This window comes from Eschrichtius robustus, chromosome 2 (genome assembly GCF_028021215.1).
Source record: "Eschrichtius robustus isolate mEscRob2 chromosome 2, mEscRob2.pri, whole genome shotgun sequence".
NCBI lineage: Eukaryota > Metazoa > Chordata > Mammalia > Artiodactyla > Eschrichtiidae > Eschrichtius > Eschrichtius robustus.
This window is the reverse complement of record NC_090825.1, coordinates 163,082,458-163,095,333: the sequence shown is the minus strand read 5'-3', so window position 1 is coordinate 163,095,333 and position 12,876 is coordinate 163,082,458.

Below are 12,876 nucleotides of genomic sequence, written 5' to 3'. Positions count from 1 at the left end.
TGTTTGGTACATTTGGAAATGTTCCTTCCTTTGAAAATTTTTGGAATAGTTTAAAAAGAATAGATGTTAACTCTTCTCTAAATGTTTGGTAGAATTTCCTGTGAAGCCATCTGGTCTTGGAATTTTGTTTGTTGGGAGGGTTTTTTAAAATTATTATTACTTATCCAATTTTGTTGCTGGTAATTGATCTTCTCATATTTTCTATTTCTTCCTGGTTCAGTCTTGGGAGATTGTACATTTCTAGAAATGTGTCCACATGTTCTAGGTTGTCCATTTTATTGGATATAATTGTCTGTAGTAATCTCTTATGATCCTTTGTATTTTTGTAGTATAAGTTGTAACTTCTTTTTCATTTCTTATTTTATTGATTTAGGCCCTCTCTTTTTTTTCTTGATGAGTCTGAATAAAGGTTTATCAATTTTATTTATCTTTTCAAACAACCACCTCTTAATTTTATTGATCTATTCTATTTTTATTCTCCATTTCATTTATTTCTACTCTGATCTGTATGATTTATTTTCTTCTACTAACTTTGGGCTTTGTTTGTTCTTCTTTTTCTGGTTCTTTTAGGTGTAAGGATAGGTTGTTTATTTTAGATTTTTCCTTTTTTCCTGAGGTAGGTTTGTATTGCTATACAATTCCCATTTAGAACTGTTTTTCCTGCATCCTATAGATTTTGGGTCATTGGGTGTTTCATCTTCATTTGTCTCCAGGTATTTAAAAAAATTTCTTCTTTGATATCTTCAGTGACTCATTGGTTGTTTAGTAGCATATTGTTTAGCCTCTACATGTTTGTGCTCTTTGCAGTTTTTCTCTTGTAGTTGATTTCTAGTCTCATAGCCTTGCGGTGGGAAAAGATGGTTAATATTAGTTCGATTTTCTTAAATTTACTGGGGCTTGTTTTGTGCCCTAGTATGTGATCTATCCTGGAGAATGTTCCATGTGAAATTGAAAAGAATGTGCATTGTGCTGCTTTTGTATGAAATGTTTTATATATATAAATATATATATTAAGTCCAATTAGGCTAATGTGTCAATTAAGACCAGTGTTTCCTTCTTGATTTTCTTTCTGGATGATCTTTCCATTGATGTAAATTTATTGTTAAGTCTCCTACCATTATTGTGCTACTGTCAATTTCTCTCTTTATGTGTTTCAATTTTCTTTTTCTTTTTCTTTTTTAGGTGGTCCTATTTGAGGTGCATGTATATTTACAATTGTTATATCTTCTTCTTGGATTGATCCCTTGATTATTATGAATGCTCTTCTTCTTGTTACAGTCTTTGTTTTAAAGTCGATTTTATCTTATATAAGTACTGCTACCCCTGCTTTTTTTTCATTTCCATTGCAAGGGATACTTTCAGTTTGTGTGTATCTTTACATATGAAGTGACTCTCTCAAAGGCAGCATATATGTGGATCTTGTATTTGTATTCATTTAGCCACTGTATGTCTTTAGATTGGAGCAATTATTCCACTTACATTTACATAATCATTGATTGGTATGTACTCATTGTCATTTTGTTAATTGTTTGGGGGTTGTTTTTGTAGTACTTTTTTGTTCCCTTCTTCTTCTTTCGTTCTCTTCCCTTGTGATTTGATGACTCTCTTTAATGTTATGTTTGGATTCCTTTCTGTTCTGGATGTGTGTGTATCTATTATAAATTTTTGGTTTATTTTACCCAGAGGTTTATATACAGCAATCTATATAAATACATGATTGTTTAAAGTTGCTGGTCTAAGTTTAAGTGCGTTTTAAATAACCCTGCAATTTCACTCCCCTCCCCCCATGTTCGATTTTTTTGACACCATATTTTACATTTTTTTTTTGTTTTGTGTATCTGTCAATTACTTATTGTGGATATAGATGATTTTACTACTTTTGTCTTTTAACCTTCCTATTAGTTTTATATGTTGTTGATTTACTACCTTTATTGTATATTGGCCTTTATCAATGAGCTTTTTCCTTTTATAATTTTCATGTTTCTAGTTGTATCCTTTTCTTTTTCACTTAAAGAAATTCCTTTAATATTTCTTTGAAAGCTGGTTTTAGTGGTGTTAAACTCCTTTAGCTTTTGCTTTTCTTTAAACCTTTTGATATTTCCTTCAAGTCTGAATAAAAGCCTCGCTGGGTAGAGCATTCTTGGTTTTAAGTTTTTCCCTTCCATTACTTTAAATATATCATGTCACTCCCTTCTGGTCTGCAGAGTTTCTGCTGTAAGTTATCTGATAGCCTTATAGGAGTTCCCTTGTATGTGACTCATTGCTTTTCCCTTGTTATTTTTAATATTCTCTCTTCATCTTTAATTTTTGTCATTTTAGTTACAATGTGTCTATGTGTCACCCTCTTTGGGTTGATCTTGTTTGGGATTCTCTGTGCTTCCTGGACCTGGATGTCTATTTCCTTTCCCAGATAAGGGAAATTTTTAGGCATTATCACTTCAAATATGTTCTTTGCCCCTTTCTCTCTCCTTTCCTTCTGAGACCACTGTAATGTGAGTATTATTGTGCTTAATGTTGTCTCTGAGATCTCTTAAACTGTCCTCATTTCTTTTTATTCTTTTTTTCCTATTCAGCTTTTGTGATTTCCACTACTATGTCTTCCAGCTCGATAATCCATTCCTCTGTATTAGACTACTGTTAATTCCTTCTAGTGTATTCATTTTAATTTCCATTATTGTATTCTTCAGCTCTGTTTGGTTCTTTCTTATATTTCCTAACTCTTTGTTAAAGTTCTCAATGTTCATTATTCTTCTCCAGAGTTCCTTGAGCATGTTTACAATCATTACCTTAAATTCTTTATCAGGTAGATTGCTTATCTCCAACTCACTTAGTTCTTCATGGGGTTTTATCTTGTGCCTTTGTTTGAAACATTGGTCACCTAATTTTGCCTAATTCATTATCTGTATTTTTATTTATTTGGTAGGTTGTATATGTTTCCCAATCTTGGCCAAGCAGCCTTCTGTAGGAGGCATCCTATGCCTCCCAACAGTGTACTGCTCTCTGGTCACCAGAGCTATCTGCTAGAGGGGTTTCCCCTATGTGGGCTACATGGGTCCATCTAAATACTACTGGATATTGTGGGCAATCTTGAAGGTGTGGCTGGCCCCTGGTCCTTTTAGTTGCCATACCCTGCCTTGTATGGAGCTTGCTGGCTGATAGGTGAGGCTAGGTCACAAGGCAGTTGGCTTTAGTGCTCCAGGACGTCCCAGGACCAAAGCTGGCCCACCTGTGCATGGAGCCAGGTTTTGTTTTGGGTGGCTGTTTGGCCGTGGCTCCTAGATCTAGTGTCAACCTGCTGGTGGGTGGGGCAGATCCTAGACATGGCTGGCTGCAGGGTCCAGGGAATTCCAAAGCTGGTGCTGGTCCACTGGTGAGTAGAGCTGGATCCCAGGGAAGCTGGCTGAGGGGTCCAATGTGTCTCAGAGCTGGTGTTGCCTCAGGTGGGTAGAGCTGAGGCCTTGGTCATTCCAGAGCTGGTGTCAGGCTGCTTGTGGCAGGGCTGAGGCCCAGGGGTTCCTGGGGCTACTGTCAGCTCACTGGTCTGTGGAGCCAGTCCTGAGGTCTCTGGCTGCAAGGCCCTGGAAGTCCTGGAGTTTGTATGTTGGCCCACTCTTGGGTGGGGCCCAGTTATTCCTGGAGCTGATGCCTGATCTCTGTAGGATGAGGCTGCTCCCCAGGCTCATGCTGGTCCACTGGGGGGTGGAGCCATATCCCAGATTCTCTGTCTACATGGCCCTGAGTCACTCAGGGGTAATTCTGGTGCACTGGTGTGTGGGGCCATGTCTTGAGCCATCTGCTGGACAGGTCCATGTCCCATGGTGCTAGTGAGCTCAGGGAGTATTAAGGAGGCAGGACTGCTGGTGGTTAGGGCTGTATCTCCACCAAGATACTTACTTGGCATGAAGCATCCCAGTACCAGTGTCAACAGGCTGGTGGGAATGGCCAGTTTTCATTGCCAATAAACTAGAGGGAGGATTACAAAATGACATTTGCCAGCACCACCATCCACATGGTAGAACATGCTCCCCAAAAAGGCTGCCACCAGTGTCCTTGTCCCCAGGGTGAGTTCCAGCTGCCTCCTGCCTCTTTGGGAGGATATCCAAGATCAGCAGCTGGGTCTGACCCAGGCTTCTTTCAAATTACTACCTCTTTCCTGTATTCCAGAGAATGTGAGATTCTATGTGAGCCCTTTAAGAGTGGCATCTCTATTTCCCACAGTCCTCTGGTTCTTCCAAAAGCAAGACCCACTGGTCTCAAAGCCTCGTCTGGGGAGTTCAGTGTGGGTCTTGGACCCCTAACTTGTTGGGGAGAACCTCTACAATTGTAATTATTCTCCCATTTCTGGGTCACCCATATGGAGGTATAGATGCTGTCTATACTGTATCTCCACCCTTCCTACCCATCTTGTTGTGTCTCCTTCTTTATATCTTTCATTGTAGGAGTTCTTTTCTGTTAGTCTTCTGGTCTTTCTCATCAATATTTGATCTGTAAATAGTTGTAACTTTGGTGTGCTCATGGAAGGAGGTGAGTTCAGGGTCTTCCTACTCTGCCATCTTAGCAACCAACCAAAGATTTCTTTTCATTTAGTGCTGTGACTGTTCTTTTTGGTCCAATGTGGGAACAATTTCACTATAACAGTTCTCTTAAAATATTAGTTAATTTTTCACTAATGTTATTGGGATTAACTCTATTATGTCAAGGTCACAATAAAAAATCTGTTTAGAATAAATGCTTTACCTTGGGTTTCCTGTGAAGCTGCTATAGAAAAAGCTGTCATTAAGATTTATAGAAATTCAACTATAGAGAAAATCTGCAAGACATAACATTAAACTCTTTAGAAGGCCTTTGTTTATACAGCAGTTTCTATATTCCAGTTCAACCATGCATTTGTTTTTTGTTTTGAGGCCCTTTTTTAAGTTGAGAATTCTTTGTCATTTGGAGAGGTGGAAAACTTATTTTGAATCTAGCAAAGCTTAACTCCTTTACACTTAATAGGTTATTTTAAAATTCTCTCTCAACTTGCATTTTTCACATGTAGCAAGAAGTCATTTGGCACTCTTAATATTTTTCCTGAAAACCCCTTCAGCATGATCATCCAGTTTATTAAGTGTAGTTCCTATTTTTCATGTTACCAAATACAAAGTTTAGTTCATCACTACATGATGAGTCCACTTTCATCCCACTTAAAATAATATTCTCCTTGTTTTTCTTTAGACTCTAACTAAAAAATTCCTTCAGTCCCTTTGTGTTGGCTTTAGTACTTTCTCAAGATTTTTTTTTTAAGTTTAAACAACAGTTTCCTCTAAGAGGCTCTTATAGCTTCTGTCCACCATTCAATCCAATAGCCAATGACAGGTATTTTAGTCTTCTTTCAGCATCATCTCACTTCTGCTACAAAATATATTATTATAAACAAACTACCAAAAGTTGGTGAATTAAAACGGTACTTTTTATTTTGCTCACAAATATGAAATTTGTGCAGGGCTCAGAAAGGATGACTCATCCTTTTTCCACACATCAGATGAGACAACAGAATTGGGGTGCACATACCGTAACTAAAGTTCCCACATGCTGCAACTAAGACCCAGTGCAGCCTAAATAAATAAATAAATAAATAAATAAATAAATAAATAAATAAATATTAAAATGTTTAAAAAATATATATCTTGGGGGGCTTCCCTGGTGGCGCAGTGGTTGAGAATCCGCCTGCCAATGCAGGGGACACGGGTTTGAGCCCTGGTCTGGGAAGGTCCCACATGCCGTGGAACAACTGGGCCCATGAGCCACGACTACTGAGCCTGCGTGTCTGGAGCTTGTGCTCCGCAACAAGAGAGGCCGTGACAGTGAGAGGCCCACGCACCACGATGAAGAGTGGCCCCCACTCCCCACAACTAGAGAAAGCCCTTGCACAGAAATGAAGACCCAACACAGCCAAAAATAAATAACAACAACAACAAAAATATATCTTGGGGATAGAAAAAAATTGAATAACTTCCTTTTGATGTTTTTTTTTTTCTTACTGAAGTACATAGGGAGATAATGTCCTAAGAGCTAGGACAAATATTGAGGTAGGGAGTATGAAGAGAATTCAGGGATTTTAAAGGGCTGATGTGATGAATAGAGAGATCAAGAAATACATAGAAGGTGGAGGGACAGTTTTACTGGGCCAGTGAATGCAGGGAGGTGCATTATCTAATGGTCTTAATGGACATAGCTGTAAAACTTGATGTAGGAGCTTATGACAATTATAATAGCACCAAAAATAATTTAAAATACTAAGAATAAACTTAACAAAGAACTGAAAACTTATACTCTAAAAACTAAAAAACATTTTGAAAGAAATTAGAGAATATCTTCAATAAATGGAAAAACATGCCACATTAATGGATTACAAGACCTAATATTGTTAAGATATCAGTGTTCCCCAAATGGATCTATTTTTCAATTCATCCCCTATCAGAATCCAAGATGGCTTCTTTGTAAAACTTGACAATTCTAAAATTCAGACAGAGCGCAAGGGACCCAGAATGTTCTAAAATTGACTGTGAGGATAATTATACATATTTGTGAATATACTGAAAGTCAATGAATTGCAATCTTTAAATGAGTTAAGTCTCTGTAATATGAATATATCTCAATCAATGTGTTAGTAAAAAAAAATTGCAACATATACAACCAACAAAATATTAGAACAAAGAATAAGAATGTAGTACTAAAAATCATGAAAAAATAACTAATCATTTAACTAAAACTGGACAAAAGATATGAAGAGAAAAACCACAGAATTATCTCAAATGTCTAAGTATATGAAAAAATACCTTACCATAAGTAAATTGTCAGCTCTATTTTTTAATATAAAATATGGAATAATCAACATTTCTCTATTTGCACTACCTTATTTTTTAAGAACTAAAGTAAAAATTCTTACTGGAAAGAGACCTCTGTATATGTAGCTGCTGTGCTGCTGAATACCATAATTTAGGGAGGGGGAGATCAAGATTGCAGAGTAAAAGAATGGGAGGTCACCCTCCCAATGCAAACACGTCAGAAATACTTCTACATGAGGAAAAGTTCTCATGGAAAGCTAACTGGAAACTAGTAGAAGGACTCCTATAAGAACAAGACTATGAGAAAGATACACAGATAATCAGCTAGGACAGGAAGAAAAGTAATGAGTCAGGAGCTGTGCTCCTGGGAGAGGATTAAGAGAAAAGTGAGATCACAAAGGTGGACACTTGCCCTTGGGAGTGAGCAGGTCAAGCCACAGACTGGGCATCTCAGTTCTGGGGTCTTACACATAGGAGACAAAACCCCATGGCTGCTCGGAGAACTGCTGGGACAGATACAAAGGCTGGAGAAGCCTAGACTCCACTCATCAGAAGTGCATGGGTGCTGGCTTTCTCCCAGACAGGGAAGAGAGAGGTCTGCCTTAGTGGCTGCTGAATTACCACACTCCCCAGTCCAAGCTGAGAGAATGTCCCAGTCCTGCTCACTCCACACTTCCCAGCACTAGATTTGGGGCAGCCACAACAGGAGAAAAGATTCAACTGTGGGCCAACAGCAGAAGGTGGTGGTGGGGTTGGTGGTGGTGAGATGAATTGGGAGATTGGGATTGACATATATACACTAATATGTATAAAATAGATAATAAGAACCTGCTGTATAAAAAATAAATTAAATAAAATTCAAAAAAAATAAATAAAAAATAAAAGACCATGGGTTCAAAAAAAAAATTCAACTGTGGGTTGCATATGAGTGGAGCATCAAGCACAAAGAATTATGTGTCCAAGAATGAATCAAGGAGAAACAGACAATTTTGAAAGCTCAATCACTAGAAGTGAAATTGAATCTGTAATAAAGAAAAACTTCAGAACTCAAGAGTCTAAGACAGGAAAGCATTGCATGGGAATTCTACCAATCACATAAAGAAGAATTAATACCTATTCTTCTCAAACTATTCCAGAAAATTGAAGAAATGGAAAACTCCCAAATTCAGTATGTGTAGACACCATTACTCTGATACGAAATCCAGACAAAGACTTACAATAAAAGAATATTACAGGCCAATATATATGATGAATATACATGTAAAAATCCTACATACAATATAAGTAAAATAAATCCAACAAAATCTAAAAAGGATCTTACACATAATCAAGTTAGAATTATTGCATGTTCACAAGGGTGGTTCAACATTTGCAAATCAAGCGAAGTAATATACTGCATTAACAAAAGAAAGAATAAAAATCACATGATCATGTCAATAGATGCAGAAAAAGCACTGGATATAATTCAACATCCATTCATAATAAAAATTCTCATCAAATGGGTATAGAGGGAACATATCTCAACATGATGAAGATCATTTACAACAAACCAACTGCCATAATAATACTCAACAGTGGAAAGCTGAAAACCTTCCTGCTAAATTCAGAAACAAGACAAGGATCCCACTTTCACTGCTTCTATATTGTAGGATTTCATAGCCACAGCAATCAGACAAGAAAAAGAAATAAAATGTATTCAAATTGGAAGGGAGGAGATAAAACTGTCACTACTTTCAGACAACATGAAACTCTATATAGAGAACCCTAAAGTATCCACCCAAAAACTATTAGAAGTAATAAATGAATTAGGCAAGGTTGCAGAATACAAGATTAATATACAGAAATCTGTTACTTATCTATTCACTAATAAGGAAATATCAGAAACAAAAAAATTTTTTAAAATCTCATTTAAAATCATGTCAGGGACTTCCCTGGTGGCGCAGTGGTTAAGAATCCGCCTGCCAGTGCAGGGGGCACAGGTTTGATCTCTGGTCTTGGAAAATCCCACATGCCATGGAACAACTAAGTCCGTGCACCACAACTACTGAGCCTGTGCTCTAGAGCCCATGAGCCACAACTACTGAGCCCACGCACTGCAAATACTGAAGTCTGTGCACTCTAGGACCTGTGTGCCACAACTACTGAGCATACATGCTGCAACTACTGAAGCCCATAAACCTAAACCCCATGCACCACAACAAGAGAAGCCACCACAATGAGAAAGCCAGCACACCACAATGAAAAGTAGCCTCCACTTGTCACAACTAGAGAAAGCCCATGCAGAGCAACAAAGACCCAATGCAGCCAAAAAAAAAAAAGTTAAAAAAAATTTTTTTTAAAAACCACACCAAATTAATTAATTAATTAATTAATTAATTAATTAATTAATTAATTTAAAAAATACCTAGAAATAAAGTTAAGAAATGAGGTAAAATATCAAGACTCTGAAAACTATGAAACATGGGTAAAAGAAATTGAAAATGATTGAAGGTAATGGAAAGATATCCCATGCTGTTGGATTGGAAAAATTAATATTGCTAAAATGGCCATACTACACAAACAAACTACAGATTTACTGCAATCCTTATCAAAATACCCATGACATTTTTCACAGAACAGGAACAACTAATCCTAAAATTTATATGGAACAACAAAAGAACCAAAGTACAAAAGCGACCTCAAGAAAAAATGAACAAAGCTGGAAGTATAACTCTCCCAGATTTCAGACTATAATAAAAAGCTACAGTAATCAAAGCAGCATGATATTAGTACAAAGACATATAAATTAATGGAATAAAATAGAAAACCTCAAAATAAACCCAAGCATCTATGGTCAATAAATCTACAACAAAGGAGGCAAGGATATACAATGGAGAAAGGACAGCTTCTTCAATAAGTGGTACTAGGAAAACTGGACAGCTACATGAAACGAATGAAATTAGAACACTCCCTAACTCCATATACAAAAATAAACTCAAAATGGATTAAGACCTAAATGTAAAGCCAGACACGATAAAACTCTTAGAGGAAAACATAGGCAGAACACTCTATGACATAAATAACAGCAAGATCCTTTTTGACTCACCTCCTAGAGAAATGGAAATAAAAATAAACAAATGGGACCTAATGAAACTTAAAAGCTTTTGCAAAGCAAAGGAAACCATAAAAAAGATGAAAAGACAAACCTCAGAATGGGAGAAAATATTTGCAAATGAAGCAACTGACAAAGGATTAATTTCCAAAATATACAAGCAGCTCATGCATCTCAATATGAAAAAATCAAATAACCCAAACCAAAATGGGCAGAAGACCTAAAGAGACATTTGTCCAAAGAAGAGATACAGATTGCCAACAAACACATGAAAGGATGCTCAACATCACTAATCATTAGAGAAATGCAAAACAAAACTACAATGCGGTATATCCTCACACTGGTCAGAGTGGCCATCATCAAAATATCTATAAACAATAAATGCTGGAGAAGGTGTGGAGAAAAAGGGAATCCTCTTGCACTATGGGTGGGAATGTAAATTGATACAACCACTACGGAGATCACTATGGAGATTCCTTAGAAAACTAAAAATAAACTACCATATGGCTCAGCAATCCCACTACTGGACATATACCCTGAGAAAACCATAACTCAGAAAGAGTCATGTACCACAATATTCATTTCTGTACTATTTACAATAGCCAGGACATGGAAGCAACCTAAGAGTCCATAGACAGATGAATGGATAAAGAAGATATGGCACATATGTTCAATGGAATATTACTCAGCCATAAAAAGAAATGAAATGGAATTACTTGTAGTGAGGAGGATGGACATAGAATCTGTCATACAGAATGAAGTAAGTCAGAAAGAGAAAAACAAATACCGTATGCTAACACATATATATGGAATGTAAAAAAGAAAATGATTCTGAAGGACCTAGGGACAGGACAGGAATAACGACACAAATGTATAGAATGGACTTAAGGATACAGGGTGGGGGAAAGGTAAGCTGGGACAAAGTGCGAGAGTGGCATTGACATATACACACTTTCAAATGTAAAATAGATAGCTAATGGGAAGCAGATGTATAGCACAGGGAGATCAGCTCAGTGCTTTGTGACCACCTAGAGGGTAGGCTAGGGAGGGTGGGAGGGAGATGTAAGAGGGAATGGACATGGAGATACAAGTATACGTACAGCCGATCACTTTGTTATACAGCAGAAACTAACACAATAATGTAAACAATTATACTCCAATAAAGATGTTAAAAAAAAGAATGAATATATGTATATGTATAACTGAATCACTCTTCTGTACACCTGAAACTAACACAACATTGTAATCAACTATACTCCAATAAAATTAAAATATTAAAAAAAAAAAGAAATTATGGCCCATTCAAAGGAAAGCAATGAATTAATAGAAACTCTCCCTGAGGAAGAAGAGGCATTGGACTTATTAGATAAATACATTGATGCAAATGCCCAAAATATGCTCAAAGAGCTAACAGAAACCATGGAAAAAGAACAAAAGAAAACCATCTTAACCTTATAAAGCAATTATACTCCAATAAAGATGTAGAAAAAAATAAAAGAAAACCAGAAAAACTATATATAAACTAAATAAGAATATCAAAAAATATATAGAAATTATAAAAAATAAAATAAAAAGAAAGTCTGGAGTTGAAGAGTACAATCACTGAATGAAAAAATCACTAACTCAGTTTAACATAAAATTTTAGTAGTCAGGAAAAAGAATTAGTAAATTTAAAGATAGGAAAATTGAACTTACCAATCTGGGGAGTAAGAAGAAAAAGAATGAGGAAAAGTGAGCAAAGCCTAAGGGACCTGTGGGCCACCCTCAAGAGGACCAATATATGCATCGTGGAATTTCAGAAAGGGAAAAGAGAAAAACTAGAGGAAAGAATATTTGAAGAAATAAAGGCGGAAACTTTTCCAAATTTGATGAAAGAAACAAATCTTCACTTCTGACAAGCCCAGCGAATTCCAAATAAAATAAATTTTAAAAGATCCACACCAAGACACAGTACAGTTGACCCTTGAACAATGTGGGGGCTAGGGGTGCAGAACCTCTGCCCAAAAATCTGCATATAACTTATTGTTGGCCCATTGTATACACAATCCTCCATATCTACAGTTTTGCATCCACAGATTCAACCAACCACGAATTGTGTGTTACTGTAGTATTTACTATTGAAAAAAACCCAAAACACATATAACTGGACCCGTGAAGTTCAAATCTCTGTTGTTCAAGGTTCAAGTTGCCAAAAGCTAATTTAAAAGAATTTTAAAAACAGCAAGAGAGAAGCAATTCACCTATAAGGAATTTTCAAAACGATTAACAACTGGTTTATCATCAGAAACTATGAAGGCCCAAAGGCAGTGGGATGACATATTTAAAATGCTGAAAGAGGGGAACCTTCAAAATGGTGGGGAGTAAGACAAGGAGATCACCTTCCTCCCCACAAATACATCAAAAATACATCTACATGTGGAACAACTCCTACAGAACACCTACTGAATGCTGGCAGAAGACCTCAGACTTCCCCCAAAGCAAGGAAATCCCCATGTACAAGGGTAGGTCAAAAGAAAAACAGAGACAAAAGAATAGGGACAGGACCTGCACCACTGGGAGGGTGCTGTGAAGGAGGAAAAGCTTCCACATACTAGGAAGCCCCTTCACTGGCAGAGTCGGGGGGTGGATGGGGGGGGAAGCTTTGGAGCCACGGAGGAGAGCACAGCAACAGGGGTGCAGAGGGCAAAGCAGAGAGATTCCCACACAGAGGATTGGTGCTGACCAGAACTCACCAGCCTGAGAGGCTTGTCTGCTCCCCCAGCGGGGCAGGTGAGGGCTGGGAGCTGAGGCTCGGGCTTTGAAGGAAAGATCCCAGGGAGAAGACTGGGGTTGGCTGTGTGTACATGGCCTGAAAGGGGCTAGTGTGCCACAGCTAGCTGGGAGGGACTCCAGGAAAAAGTCTGGACCTTCCTAAGAGGCAAGTGACCCATTGTCTTGGGGTATGTGAGGAGAGGGGAT